Source organism: Haemaphysalis longicornis, unplaced genomic scaffold, assembly GCF_048455015.1.
Source record: "Haemaphysalis longicornis isolate Haplotype H1 unplaced genomic scaffold, Haemaphysalis longicornis Haplotype H1 scaffold_6, whole genome shotgun sequence".
NCBI classification, from domain to species: Eukaryota; Metazoa; Arthropoda; class Arachnida; order Ixodida; family Ixodidae; genus Haemaphysalis; species Haemaphysalis longicornis.
The window spans coordinates 48,174,238-48,189,297 of NW_027526407.1; the positions used below are offsets into that span (position 1 = coordinate 48,174,238).

The 15,060-nt window shown below is 46.4% G+C and overlaps 1 protein-coding gene across 5 annotated transcripts in view; it reads left to right on the forward strand.

Annotated features, from left to right (window-relative positions):
• The first annotated feature begins 549 nt into the window (after positions 1-549).
• Positions 550-15,060, forward strand: part of LOC144142598 (CUGBP Elav-like family member 1-A) — a 479,679-nt gene continuing 465,168 nt past the window's right edge. The window contains exon 1 of one of the 5 annotated variants that reach the window (XM_077674225.1): positions 550-680. The gene's annotated coding sequence lies outside the window, so the exon portion shown is untranslated. Of the gene's footprint in view, positions 681-1,289; positions 1,439-15,060 lie in introns of those variants that run through there. The other 4 variants (XM_077674223.1, XM_077674226.1, XM_077674222.1 and 1 more) reach the window with 4 other exon arrangements.

The window sequence follows — 15,060 nt, forward strand, 5'->3', positions numbered from 1 at the left end:
AAAAATTGCAAGCTTGTGTGTTATATTGCTTTTCAGATGTGAACAATTGTTTTCCGTTATTTATGTGAGATACATGCTTTTCCACGTGTTAACAGTGCTTGATGACAAGATATCGTCTGCACAGCTGTTTCAAGGAAAGACGGAAGATTCTGGTCGCTCATGTTGGGGATGTCGTTGTCTGCTTTTGAAAGCGTGGGTTTTATAAAAAAAAAAGAAATGTACATAATGTGAACAGCCTGCTTGTCTTTTCTTTGTTTCTAATGTCACGCAACACACCTGACATTAACAATGATACACGCGCAATTGTAGCAGCGCGGTTCGGGATGCGCCGCTTTGGCCCACCGCAGCTGCCGTTTCTAGGTTGCACATTTCTGCGAAAGTTAACCTATTCAATTTGAAAATATATTGCCAATCGACAGCGTATGTGGAAGTTGTGGCCGTGATTAAAGTAGGTCAATCGTAGGTCAATCGTTTACTAGTTGATTTAAAAGTGTCTAATAAAACGCCGGGAACTCAATACCAGGTACGAAACTGCGGGTAAAGGCACAGAGGCTTATTAGATACGTGCGTGCGGCTTCACGTGTATCTGTTTATGTGCTATCGTCTGCTTTTCGTAGGTGTTTTCGTGTCGCCGTTCTTCTGGATTACTTTCTCGTGTGTCCCGGCGTCTCTTAAATGTGGTACGTACTGGTCCCCGCTGCTTTCTATCACGTTCTTGAATATGCTACAGCGCGCCACCGATGCGCCAACGCGGCAAGCGGCGAGGTATCGCGCTTGCGTATACACTTGGCTCGCAGACGCGCATGTGGCTTTCGGAGACGGCAAATAAGAACCCCGGTGCTGCACCGTTTCTTAACATTTCGCCCTGCGCGCTTAAAACAAAAATCGAATGTATCGATTAATTACGTCACGCAATCCCCTTCTAAACCCGCTTCCTGCCTGCTAGATCTGCGCGGTCGTATCTTGTTTGAGCAAGGATTAGAGCTCTGTCGTGAGGACGCTCGCTCAAGTCACAAGATTTTCGCCGCGGCCAAATTTTGTTTACTTTGTTATCGTTCTGATCTTGTTTTGTTTTTTCACTGGTCCTCTCCTGGCACTCCGGTTAAGTACCTAAACATAACCCTGCCGTTTACTTTATAGTACCTCCTACAATTTTCTTTTATTGCGCTAGCTGTGGCGCTGCGTACATAAATAAAGATACAAAACGATGCACTTGTTGAAAGCGGCATCGCTCGCTCGGAGCGTCACGATCGCGCAAAATGCGAGCGTCGAAATGATTTCTTTCTGCTTTGCTGTTCTGTCCGCCTCCCGTGCTGCCATCCAACGGCAAAGTCCTCGCCACGCCATTTTGTTTGGTGTTGTCCGTGGTGTTTTTTCTAGTGTTGTTTTGTTTGTGCGTCTATGTGTGTTGTCTGTCTGCGTCCCTTGTGCTCTGTAGGTAATGTGCCTTTTACCTATCTTTCCAATATCTAAGCGTACCGGCCCTCCCGAAGGCGGGAGCGCGCCGGGCCTATGCGGCATCGGGCCCGCACGTTTAAAGGTCTGCCGGCATGGCATGCCATTTAAGAAAGTTGCACCTAACCTGCGCTCCGCGTTTCCCAATCGGCGACGTCTCTACGCTGGGTTGAGTTAACCTGCGGGCGTTCCAGCCACGCCGAGCAATGCGATCCTCGCTCGAGCTTGTAGAGGAACAACAAAAAAGTGCTAAATGCCACCCCCCCTAGCGCAACGCGCTAGCTGGTATCAACCGGTGCCTTAACGGAGTTGCTTGACCTCTCTCGTCGGCTACTGAGCATTCCGGTTAAATCGCGAGCACGCCTCGCAGTCCTCTGAGCGCACTGCCCGCGAGCGAAGCTGGTATATACGAATTGCGAGGAAACAAAAGGCATGTCCCCCGATTCGGCTTCGACCGAATCGGCACCGATCTCGAAAACGCCCGGGTCGAGGAAAGACGGGGAAAAAAATATGGGCGTCCGCCGAGCGTGAACCGCGTTGTTCGGGGAGACTGCACATATTTTAGGCTAATGGGGACCGTCGACGGACAGCACGCGGTCCTGGAAGACGTTCCTGGCTTTCTTCCCCGTAGCCCTACGCGCGCCTTCTTTTTTTTTCGCCTCCCGAGTCGGAACTCTCATAGAGCACGCATGGTCTCAAGTCTCCAGCGAACCGAACTCGCCGGCTCAGATAGCTGTAATCGTGATCGCCCCGTTCCACGGACGCATATTTTTCGTTCGTCCGTGGCAAATCGTGATTCGATGTACTGGTTCGTTCTGCTTCGAAACGTGCTCGCAGCGTCGCGATCGGAGGGAACGTACCGATCGCAGATTTCCGCCGTAATCTGTGCAAGCACCGCGCTAATGAGTTGCCCGCACACGCCGCATTGCCTCGTGCTTGCATCGTCGCGGGTTCGAATGCCACGGCCACTCGACGAAGGCGAGGTCGTGCTTCCGTGTCGATCACGTCACGTGCGTGTCGGTTTTCGTCCCCGGGCAGCGCCGCGAGAAAATGCGGGAGCGGTGAATCGGCGATGAGTCTCGGCTGTCGGCGTTGCGTGTGCCGTGCCAACGACTGCAGCGTTAGCGCTAAAAAAAAAACAGCCGTGTGAGGAGAGGTCGAGTTGCAAGTAATGACGTTGGTTAGCGTGCAATGGTTCACCCTGAATGCAGCTGGCATGCTGTGGGTTTGATGAAGCAGCGATGGGCGGTTGTTGATGCGTTGCTTCGTGCTGCCTGTGATTTGTCTGCATTTCAGGACATCGCTTTCGATTTAATTTCAAGCCCACGAGCTTGAGTAACATGTTGACATTTTGGAAAGTCGATGTGTGCTTCACCAAAAAAAAAAAAAAAAACCCTCGTGTGGAGGATACTCTGACTCCAATTAACAGGTTGAAGTAGATTTGGGCCGGGCACACAGCCGGTACACGTATATAGGTACCCAATGAATGGAACAAAGTGAATGCGAAGGAATAATATGACGAGTAGTAAGGGCATAACTATGTGGATGAATGAGTAACATTGTTGGTCAAGAAATGAATTCGAATAGGGGCATTTAGAAATCAGCAGTATATATCTTGGCCTTACAAATTAACTGCAGTTGACAACCTACTAGAGGTGGTGTCGTGTTGCATAACTGCTGAGAGCTCTGCGTGCATTTCTTTGCTTAGATGCGAACCCTTCCTTTGCAACGCAAGCTAGAGGTGAAGCCTTGATGGTCGCAAAGTAAAAGTGGTAAAACTTTTGGAGTGGTATTGTACGAGTCTAGCTGTTCACTGGTTGTTTGGGACCTTGACACTGCCGAGGTTACTGTAGCTCACAGAACCATCTGCCGTGTTCATCTTTTAAGGAATGAACTAGATACAAAGGGTGTTTATAGTCAGCTTCCTCGAATTCGCTGCAGAAACAGTGTTCAGCAGGCCAACTGCATCACTAGCTTGCTAGTCTTTCCAAGTAACTATGGGGTCATGCCTGCCAACTGGAGTTTGATCTGCTAGCAGTCATTTAATGTTTTTTAGCTCCCCTGTTTACCTTTAACCGGTACTTTTATCTGTCTGAAATGACAGCGTCTCTTACCACTCTTGAGCGTTACAGTGAAAGTCATAGCTGTAAATCACTCCTGCAAAGCATGTTCTTCGCAGAAAGGGAACATGCTACAGTGTTTGTTGTCAAGGTAATCGTTTTTAGTACACTGCATTGGTACATTTTGGTGGTGTTCTTTGGAACTGCGGAATCTATCGTGTTTACCACATACCTTGATGGTGTCTTTACAAGGCGTGGACCAGTGTAGCTTCGTTCCTATAGTAAAACACCATCGATGTGTATCCATATGTGACGTTGGAGCATAGTGGTGTCAAATAGAGTACGTGGTGGAGTTTGCAACGTTATCATTTGCCCGGGCATTTTTGTTGTGTGTGTGGGTCAGCCTTGTTAAATGATTTTAACTGAGGGATCAGGGAAATTGTTTTGGCTGAAAAGCGGGCACTTTTTATTGCCTCCCAGCTTTTTCAGCTAGGCTGTGTGGGTGTTTTCCTTGACACCTTTTAATGAAGTAACTGCATGCGCGCCTATGAAGTTGTAGTTACGGGCTTTGTGTACTCCATAGTCCATTTATTTTCTGGCACATTGCGATGACAACCCATTGATTCTTGCTACAATTTATGGTACAGAATTTTTTTTTTTTTCAATTTCTCTCCATTTTCTTTTCTTCTTGCAGTTAGCGGAAGTAAGTCAGACAGTAGTAGTGGGCAGTTTTAGGGCTTAAAATCATTAATCGTGCTCAAAAATGGGTGGTGGCATGCTGCAACTTTAACTTAATCACTGCTAACCAGTTACTCTAATACAGACTTCGTAGTAGCTCCATGGGGAACTACAGAGGAGTTTAAAAGAAGATGCTGAAGTAACTTAGGGGCAATCGTACCACAGGCTGATGTTGTATTCGGAATGGTTATTACACATTTCCTAGTGCTGCGTTACCTGCACACATGTGAACTAAATTTGTCCCATTGTTTCTTTGCTACCAGCATGGCATTGAGAATTGTGGCTCAGTGGCTAAGGCTTTGTACTCCTGAGCCCAAGGACGCGGGTTTGATTCACGGCTCCGGCGGCCGCTTTTCTGATAGAGGGAAAAGTGAAAACGCCGGCGTTTTCGAGATTTTGGTGCACATCAAACATCCCCAGTTAGTCAAAATTAATCCAGAACCCACCACTATGGTGGGCCTCATTGTCCGTGTGGACGAGTTAAACCTCATAATCAGAATCAAATGCTATTGAGAATTAGTGATAAGATCTATTATTGCACCATAACAATCCTCATCCACAGCCCATTTGTTCCCACTGCAGGACAAAGGACTCTCTCTCTGAGATTTCCAGCCACTTTTGTCGTGAGCTTTCAGTCGATTCCGTGCCGTCAAATTTCCATATATTGGCCCTTCATCATTCCCATGGCCTACCCCAAATCTGCTTGCCATCCTCTCGGTAGCCACTCCATTAGACGGTCCACCAGTGGTCCAACATTCGCATCACATGACCTACCCAGCCCCACCTCTTATGCTTAATTTGAGCTGGAATGTCTTCATACCAAGTTTGTTGCCTAATTGTAAGCTCCAGCATTTTTTTTCTGTGGCTTTTGTTGACCACCCTAAGCTTTCCTTTAAGGTACCCAAGTTTCTGCCCCATATGGTTTATATTGGGTGTATGCCAGATTTTTCATCGACTCAGGTAGCTCACTGCTCATGCTTTCTGAATACCCCCCCAACGCAGGCCAGCCCACACAAATTCTGTACTTAATTTTCCTTCTCATGATTTGGATTAGCTCTGATAACATTACCAAAGTAGTTGTGCACTCACTGGTTTAAAAATTTCATTACCTATAAGTGAAGTTCGCTGAGCATTTTTGGCGGTGCCTGCTTGGTCGAATCAATGAGATGATTTCATCTGCAAATCTTAAGTGGCACAAGTGTTCCCCGTTTATTCGTAAGCCCCCCCCCCCCTTTTTTTTTTAATATCAGTTTCCGAAGCACCCCCTCTAGGCAGGCATAGGGACCATATCTCCTCCTCTCACACTTTTTCAGATACGAAACTTCTTGCACAAAGGGAACGTCTAACTGAAATCTTTGTGAAGTGCCACCGAAAGAATTGATTCATGTGCTTGTATGCCTGGCTTTTACCATTAACTTTAGTTAGCAACTCTGTTTGTTTACACATTCGAAAGCCTATTTTAGAAAACCCAGTTCTACTAATTTCGGTTCCCCAAATGTTATCTGCTGGACCATATGTATTTGGGAACTTGATCTTACAAACAAAAATTGACCATCCGGCCCAATTGTACTAATCTTTTCCACCGAAAGCGTGAAGGAGATAGCCTTGCTCACTGCACTATTTCATGCCACCAAGAAAAACAACTTGCGGAGGAAGTGTGTACAAGGTTAACCGCCCTAGGAAAAGCAGACTCAAGGGACACGTTAAGTGCAGCATGCCAAAAGGTGAAAGGAGGCTGTCAATGCAGTTGTGAGCGATGCGACTCTCTAAGGCCATTGTTCGCGCACCAGTGTAAAGCAAAAAAAAAATGACTTTTTTTTTTGCTATAAAATAAGTGTGTTTACTTGAGACAGCCTTGTGTTCCTCGATTTTATGAAAGTTTCGTAGCGTCATAAAATCAGGTTCGAGCTGGGTTTTGTTTTTGGCTTGTGAGGAGCAACATTGTTGCGTTGATCAGCAACCTCGATAGCATAAAGTTACTACTTAAGCTTACGAAAGAAAAGAAAAAATGAAAACCCTAAAAATGACTGTTTATCTTCGAGTTGCTTTGAGCAAAAGCTGTTTGCAGTTACGTTAGCACACTCAAACAACTATTAATTCACGTTGCTCAGAAGAGGCTTTCCTGATGGCACTAACATCCACTGCTCCAGTTGTGTGACTTGAGCTGACTTAAGAGGCATACATGAGTGAGCGCAATTGTGTCTTTTACACTGCCCCTCTCAATACTTCCTCAGATATGGGAGACTGTGAGAGCACAGGCTTCCATAACGATACCGTTGGTGAACGGTAACATTGGTTTACAAGAACCTTCGCCGTTGCTTGATTCGAAATAGTGCTGAACACTTCCGGCTTGCTTGTTCCTCAAATTTCTTCAAATTCACGTTCCGTTCCCCTGACTCTCCGGCTGTCCCAGGTGCAATTTGCTCCGTAAACACCGCTCCTTGCTTTTCCGAGGACCTTGTCCGTGCAGCCGGGCGTCTCATTGCGCAGACGACTTCACAAGCGCCGTCTGACGAGTCCTGTCAGCAGTTTCGGTGGAAAGGGGGCCTCTTGGCTGGCTCTTTTGTGCTTGTTTCTCGCTGTCGTGAATGACACCGTGCTTTTGGAACTGGAAAGTGGCAGCTTTTGGCCTCCCTGTCGGTTCTTGGCAGCCTCCTCTTTCTTCCTGCCATCTGTAGTGAACTGTCTTTTGGAGGTAATGGTCAGGGTAAGATGGATGGCTCTTGGGAAAACAAAACGCCGTAGCTTCGATGCTGGGGGCTTCTTTTATATCTTGTAAGTTTTGCTGATCACAGCTTTGCCATAACCTTTGTTGTGTACCTCTTATTGTAGTGGTACTGGGGATTGGGAGAGGGTTTTCTGAGATGCCTGTTCACTCTGACAGTTCAGACCAATCTTTCACTAGTGGAGTCCTGGCTTTTCTCTCTGCAAGGTTGTGCGCTTCTCGGTGGTCTGTGTCTTCGCCATTCATTTAGAGTTGAGCAGTGAATGCTAATTCGCTTGACGACCAACAAAATTCTTCATAAATTATTCTTTGCAGATTTGAGGCCTTACTTTGTCTCAGTGTGGCAGTGTGTTCTCCTGTGCACAGAGGCTTGCAGTTGGGTTAGTTTCGGCTTTGCTCAGCACTGGATGAGAAAAGCATCAGTTTGCGGGGGAGAATTCGTTCCAGACAGGTCAGTCTGGGTTGCTTCGTGATATCTCTCGTTTTCTCTCCAGCGCAGCGAGGGGGATTATTTTTGGCTGCATGGGACGCACCTTCCCGGCTTTCCCCGTTTCACTTTTTGGCTGGCTCCTCGCGGCGGTTGACTATTTGCAAACTGTTTACTCCGCACTTCAGTTCTTGCTACACAAATTTAGCCGGAGCCTCGCAACAAAGTGATAGACGAGGAGAGTGGTTGACCCCTTGGGTTGAGCTTCGAAAATGGTTCAGTACTCCTCCGTGGGCTTGCCTTAGACGTACAAAGTAAGAGTGCGATCTAAGAAATGATGTGGCGTGGGTGTGGTTTTTGTATATGCCAAGTGAGCTGACTGCTCCCTGTTTCATTTGAGGTGCGGGTCTATTTTGGGACGTCGAGTGCTGCTGTTACAGTTGCTGCAACTTCGTTGTTAGCGGGTTTGATAGGGACTTCGCATCTGTTCGGGGCACGCCCGGCGGTGATGAATTGGGGTTGGCGCGTTCGCTTTGTTTCACCGCGTGATGGATGTGTTTACTTTGATGGCCTAACTTAACGAGGCTTTTCACTCCCTCTTTTTCTCTCGGTTTGAAACAATACAACTAGCCTCGCGTTTTTAACACTTTGGTGGGTCTCTTTTTCTTTGGCCGTCCCTTTTGAAACAATACAGCCTCACGTTTGCTCTTTGTTACGTGGGCTTGGCAGGTTTCTTTCGCTTTGTTTGCGTCATGCTGCCTCTAGTTTGGTACTGCTGTGCAACGAACTTGTGATGAAAAAACAGCGACCTGTCCAACTTCTTGCATTAGTTTGCGGTTTTCCGTGTTTCATTAGCTTGCAGCCATCCGTGAAGTTTCTAACTGTTACAGAATTAGGTTATTCTCACTGCTGTACCCCCTGCTTCTCCGTGTTCAACTGCATGTGCAAGTTTAAGTGAAACTCAGATTTGTACAGGCTTCACATCTCCTTGTTGCCTTTTTGCAGTAAGGCATGCACATGTGTTTGGGTCTAACGGCTGTGGCACACGAAAGGCATTTCACCGTAGTCTCTTCATTCCCGTTTAAATTAGTTCATGCATGCCACTGCATTCAAGCAAGTGCTTAATGACTTCTTTTGGTTGTGTTCCGCTCTCTAATCCCGCTGGAATGAAACTTGTGCTTTAAGACTGCAGAACGCAGGAGTTGACAGCTAATATCGATAGTGGTTCATTACTTGCTTTTCTCTTCTAGGCACCATACATTGGTTACTGAAACTTGGCTGAGTATTTCAAAGCCTCTTCCGATGGTTGGACGTTACCTTCAATGTGCTGGCTTTAGGTGGTGGACGTGTTGAAAGTATCGTGGTGGGCAGAGCAGGTGACCACAGGCCGGGGCTTTCCCCATGGTGGGCGGCGGTGGAAATGCCACCGACTCCTACGCTTCACTGACCACTGCCTTCTGTAGACCACCCACAGCTCCGACTGACCCATTTAAAATGTGCACCGGAGAAACTAAACACAGCCACTGTGCGAGAGCAACGGCAGTTCATCCCACCCATCTCGTTACGTGAAAAGGAGTCCGAACAAATGGCGTTGAAGTTGCGAAGATTGCCAGCAGCAGGCAGTGCTTGTGCTTATTGCTTCTTTATTTCAAGAGCTTCTGCTCTTCACCATGCCACAGCACTACAATACTCAGTATTCTACCAGAGTTGATACATCTGCGTGACGAAAATTTGTAATTCAATTCAACATCGCCTTGTTCTTGAAATGCGTACCCCTCAAAAATTTCTGGGGAGCACTCGGCCACAGGCACATGCTTTCAAGCTCTTTTCACCTCCATTTTAATGTTTTTGTAGTGAAGGGAAAAGGGATGGTAAATACCTTATTTCAGTTGAAAATTTCTCCATCGATACAAGAACAAGGGTCACTCACCGAGGCTTCTGTGACCGCGGAATGGAATTTCTCTTAGCGGTCAGGGCTGAGCTAGTCGGACACCTCCTTACTTGGCCCCCATCCACACTGATTGAACTCGAACATTTGTAGCCTGACATTGGTGCAAGTTAAACTCTAGAAATGTTTGTGTCATTGTGTTCTAATCATCATGAGCCTTACTGGCAGGGAAGAAATTTAGAGTCTTTGCTTCAGGTATTTCGACTGCATTTAGGCCATGGATGGTGCACTAGATTGTGAGTGACAATGAAAAGCTGTAAAGAAACATCATCAGAGTCGTGTTTTTGGTGAATGTTTATTGATGATTGGGTTTATAAAGAACCTTGCAGTCTTGTTTCTTGCGACCGCAAGAATGAAGCTAGCTTGTTTTTGTGCACACTGCATCTTCACGGGGTTGTAAATTCGGAAAAGGGAGGTTGCTGCCAAATTATTGCATATTGAAGCTTTGCTGGGAAAGCATTGTCTGCAAACAAATGCATAGCCTCCTCACATCGCAAACCCCCATGTTTTGGTACGTCATATTCTGATGTGGCAAGTTTCGTCTGCATGTTGTATCTGTTCCAGACCAGCGCGTGTAGTCCATTTTAGAGAGCTTAAAGGGGCCATGAAGAGAAAATACAACTTTAATTTGAAAGAACTAAAATTCAGCATCTCACTCAGCTCCATTACAGCCACAAAAGATGTTTTTTTTTTTTAACGAAAAAAAAAGCAAGAAGTATTTAAAAACTTTCAAATTTTGCGCCACAGTGACGTGTTATGAGCAAGAATGACGTCATACGGGCCAACAATAAAACATAATTTTCAGTGCGTTCACTGCACGTTAGCATTCAAGTGATGTGGTCAAATGGAACTAGAGGCCCCATTACAGACGTCCAGTCATGTGTTGTCGCGACAGGTCAGTTAGGCGGCCGCCAATCGCACAAACAAGGTTCCGTCACGTCATAGAAAAGTTGCGGGAAATTGGCTAGGGGCTCGCGACTGCTTCACATGTTTTCTTCAGTATCTCCTTTCTTTGTTCGAAGATTGCGATGATATTGGTATCATTGTTATCAGGACTAAGTAGTCTTTCAAATAAACCCAACTTGTATTTTGTCTTCATGGCTCCTTTAAGGCCACACTGAAAACCTTCGCCTGTAAGAAAGTAGGAAGAGCAATATTTCCGTCAATTTTTATCCCGGCTACGGAAAGGTTCTGTGGTTGCTGTAACTTGCGCCGAATGATTATGTTTCCAGGTAGTGCATTTGTCTTTTCTTCACACGCTCCTATTGCGTGTTGGGATCACCTACCTGTTGTTTTCCACTCATATAGTATTTGCTTGACTTTCGTGTTGGTATATCACTAGGCCACACGTGACGGCACTCATTTCCAGACAAGTTAATCACTGCGGTCAAAGAGGGTATAGAAATTTGGTTGTGTGAGATTTGAGACATATTTGATGTGAACAGTTGCCATGCTACTCACTGAGCACTTTGTAGTGGTTCGTAGGGTTGCAGCTGCAGCATGTGGGAAAGTGTAGAGTGAAGCGATGATTGAGGAGAGTGGCGTTCTGGGAGGTTTGGAGAAATTCTTGGTTCTTATTGGGCGGGAGGAGACGAATAGATGAATGTTAAGATGAAAGATTAGGGGTGGAGAGGAGGTTAACGCCTTCCAGTATATGAAGCGTCCACTCTGCCTGGTCATACCATCTGCAGCAACGAAGACTGTGGAGCAAAATGCGAAACGACGGACAGTAACATACACTGATGCGTAGCCTGCCATTTCACATCTCAGTAACAGTTGCTTAGCAATTTCAGTAGTTTTTTAGCGTTCCTTTAAAGAGTGAAGACCCGGGGTTCTCTTACTAATGTGTCAGACCCTTCTTGTAGGGGTAGTGTTGGGGGGTGGCATAGAAGCTAGGAGGCTGTTTTTAGCAGATGAATAGTTGAAAGGCCTTCGTATCAAGCATCTGAACAAGGTAATTTTCCATCTAAAATATTCGATGCCTGCGGTATCAATCAAATGATGAATGATGTATTGGCTTTTCCCATTGTATCAGACTCATACTATCATGATACTAGCCAGTTTCACTGGACAGCATGACCAACATCTCTTTACGCTAACCAGCTCAGATTTTTTAGGAAATCGTGGTTTCCTAAGTGGATTGCATCAATCGCATAATTACTCACGCTTTATCAACTTGTCAGGAGAGTTGTTATAAGTGCGGCCATATATTACGAAGCATAAATGCATCCATATGCATCACTGAAATTTTTCCAATATAATGGTACACCTGACAATCAGAAATTATCGGTACAAAATTAAAACAAGTGATTCGTTGTGCATACACATACTCTAATGATATAACACGTTTCGATCTACATGGACATTTTAACACATAGCATAACTTCTTTTTTCAACGAATCTGTGTATTTAACTCTCTTGATTTGTCAATATTCATCATGTAAGCCTTTATTTGGTACCATCAGTGTGCAGGTCTCCTAGTATGTTAGCGGTTAGAAGGCATGTATATAAGTGCGCTGGAAGTATGTATTAATTTTGCAGATTTCTTTTTATGGGTTCATTTATGGGTTCATTGGTAAATAAAAAGGTACAGAATTGTTTGTGCTACTGTTGCCTCATGTAGAGGGCACAGTTGCCATAAAGTCACTAACTGGCCTTTTTAGTGTGCTCTCGAGCATTTGTGGGGTTGAATGAATAGTTGATTTGCTTTTCAGTAAGCGGATCGATTGGGATTACTTATGAATACTAGTCATTGTAGAGCCCCTGCAGAAGTACACAAAGAAAATCAATGATAATAAGAAAATAATATTGAGATATTGGTGGTGGTGATGATGATTATGATAGCATATTTTTCACTCTCCTAAGGGCAAAAATAATTTCAACGCCACTGCTGCCATAACACCTTGAATATCTGGTGACTGATGCGCCTCTGGGTGAGGCAGCGGATAGAGCACGAAGCTCGGCGTGTACTGAAATCTCGTGACCCTGCGTGTCATCATCATCGCTTTCTCCTTGTGCATTTTCTTCTCTCCGTTACTATGACTGAGAGCCTTGGCAAATTGCCCTTGTGTCTGTTTGTAGGCTTAACGTTGGGTAGTCATAAGGTTGAGTCTTGCGACATGCCAAAGAGCGTCGAACTCGTGCTGAGTGTCACGCGCTGTCTTCAAGGGGCCATGAAGGCAAAATAAATGGCTGTCCATTAAAAAGACTGCATTTTCCCAATAACAATGATACCAATTTTATCGCAGACTTCTAACAAAAAAATTAAAGCCGTTCCACTCAACGTGAAAGCTGTCGGAAGTGCAGAGCAGTGATTCGCTATAATGGGCTGTAGTGTCATTATCCGTTCACGGCTACCACCCAATGCAATTCAAATTTCCTGCCTCCGCCGTACTCGCGCTCCCCCTGCCTGAAACTGTGCCATCGGGAGTTCTGTTCTTTTTGTGCTTGCTTTTCCTCCCGCACGTGCCGGCATTGCACTGGCACTTTTTTTCGCTTACTATCGTAAAAACCAAGCCAACAAGCGTTCCTAACTAAATGAACGCGGGTGCTGCCGGTTAATTGCATGTATTTTGCCTCAAATGTACCGGCCGTCTTCTTTGAGCTAAACAACGGGGAGATGTATGGCAAGCGCTAGTGGTTCATGAGTTTCGAACGCTTATGACTATATAAACCGCTTGGCTTTCAAAGTCTCTGGGCTACGCTGCGACGGCAGCCGCGACAATGGAACGCCGTGTGGCTTCATTTGGGTCCAGCGAGTAAGCTGCGACGACAAGGCGAGCCCCTAAAGCGCTCTGCACTTAAAACAATCTAGATGTTGAAAACAGGTGAAGTGTGGGTGACCCCCTGCCACTTTCCTGGCGACGTCTCAATGACGTCATGGAATCTTGTGTAATTGGCAGCTGCTGACCAAAGCCACCGCCACGAAACGTAACTGGGCAACTGTATTTGTGCTATATTTCATATTGTAATTCTAACAGGCAGTTAAAATGCTCATCACTCTGTTTTTAGTGGTTCCTCTGTAGCATCACTGCTAACGTCGTGTAGCGCCAAATTTAAAGGTTTTCGAACATTCTGTGCATTTTTTAGGGCAAAAAAAAGCATCTGTTGTGGCTGGAATGGCGCAGAGTGCCAATTCTTTCAAAATGAGCTAAATTGCTTTTGTCCTCATGTCCAAATTAAGGTGCCTTGTACAGGAAAAGTATTTTTTGTTCAATTTGATAGAACCGGGCTTCGGCAAGTCAGTCAGCTCCATTCACAATATTCTTTGTTAACGGTAAATCGCAAGAAATATTGAGAATGCTTCACATTTTGCGATACTGGGGCGTGTTGTAGACCAGCATTAAAAACAGTTGTCAGCGTGGTAACGGCTGGGTAGCATTCAAGTGATATGATTTAACGGAGCTAGAGGTAGGCCCCATAACAGTCGCATAGTCATGTTGCTTCAGAAAAGTGGCCATGAAGTCTCCAGAAAAGTGGCCATGGAGTCTCCACTGCTTCATGTTTTCCTTAAAATCTCGATTATTTGTTCGTAGTTAGTGATAAAATATCTCGACAAAGCCGTCTTTTTAATTAACCAAGCTTGTCTTTTGTATTTGTGGCCCCTTTAAGTTTTTCGTGGCTTGTACGGCAAACTTCGGGCGTACCGCCACGCAGGCCACTCTCTCCCGCGGACGGCCCCTTTGTTCTGTCGTCAGACGAGCAGGTGCGTGAAACCGCGCGCACGTTGGCCTGCTGCTCCGACGGCGGCGGCGCGGCGGCGGCCTCGAAATTGAGACTTCGAGCGGCGTTTGCAAAGGTTACGGGAGCTCGCGCCGCGGGGAAGCCTTGCACGTGGAGAGGAGGGAGGCGACGATGCCGACGATGCGACTGGCGCGCTGTTTGAGAACGCGGCTGCTGTGTCGCCTCCAACTGCACGTGTACACACCGGTCGCCTGCGTGTGCAGTCGCGAACAGCAGCGGGTTGTTTTCCCCGCCCTGCGGGACGCCCGGGGTTGTGAAACGGGAGTCGCTGCGGTGGCGCTGCCATCGGACGGCTTTGCCGGCATGTTTGCCGGAGACAACGTTCACGCGGGGAGCGTCATTGGATGACGTTAGTAAGCTTATTCGTCATGGGAGCTGACATTTTGCCATTGGGGTGTGCTGGCGCCGATTTAATTGGCGCACTCGACGGGATCGTCAAGCTACGCACATGCGCAGGACAGTCCAGGACATACCAAGGCGATATCATTGTTTGAAGAATGAAAATACGTCAATAATTGTAGAAGTGTCTTCACGTTTACGTTACAGGTGTAGCGCGGTGAAGTGAAACTGGCTGGCCTTTTTCATTTTCGCCTTGAGGGAAGCCATGTCGGCGTTGTAATTGGTGTAGTCGACAGCGCGATCTAACTGCGCGATTCGTAGCTTAGTCCAGAAAGTGCCGGGATCTTCTGAAGGTTGCGTAGACGACTGAATGAAAGAGAACACCAAGACACGTGAAGAAAAGAAAACCCTTTATGGGGACGTCGACTCTAACGGGGTGGGACCAATAGTCTCCGCTACGCCGCCCCGACGCCCGTACAGTGGATCCATTGTCATCTAGGCGCCATCTGCGAGCGTGACTATATTTTGCTTGCCTTGTTTGTGAAGGCGGATTCTTTGTTTCTCGTTGTGTGCTGCGGCACCTTACAGTTGACGCGTTTTGACCTTGTTGAGGTCGGAACAAAAG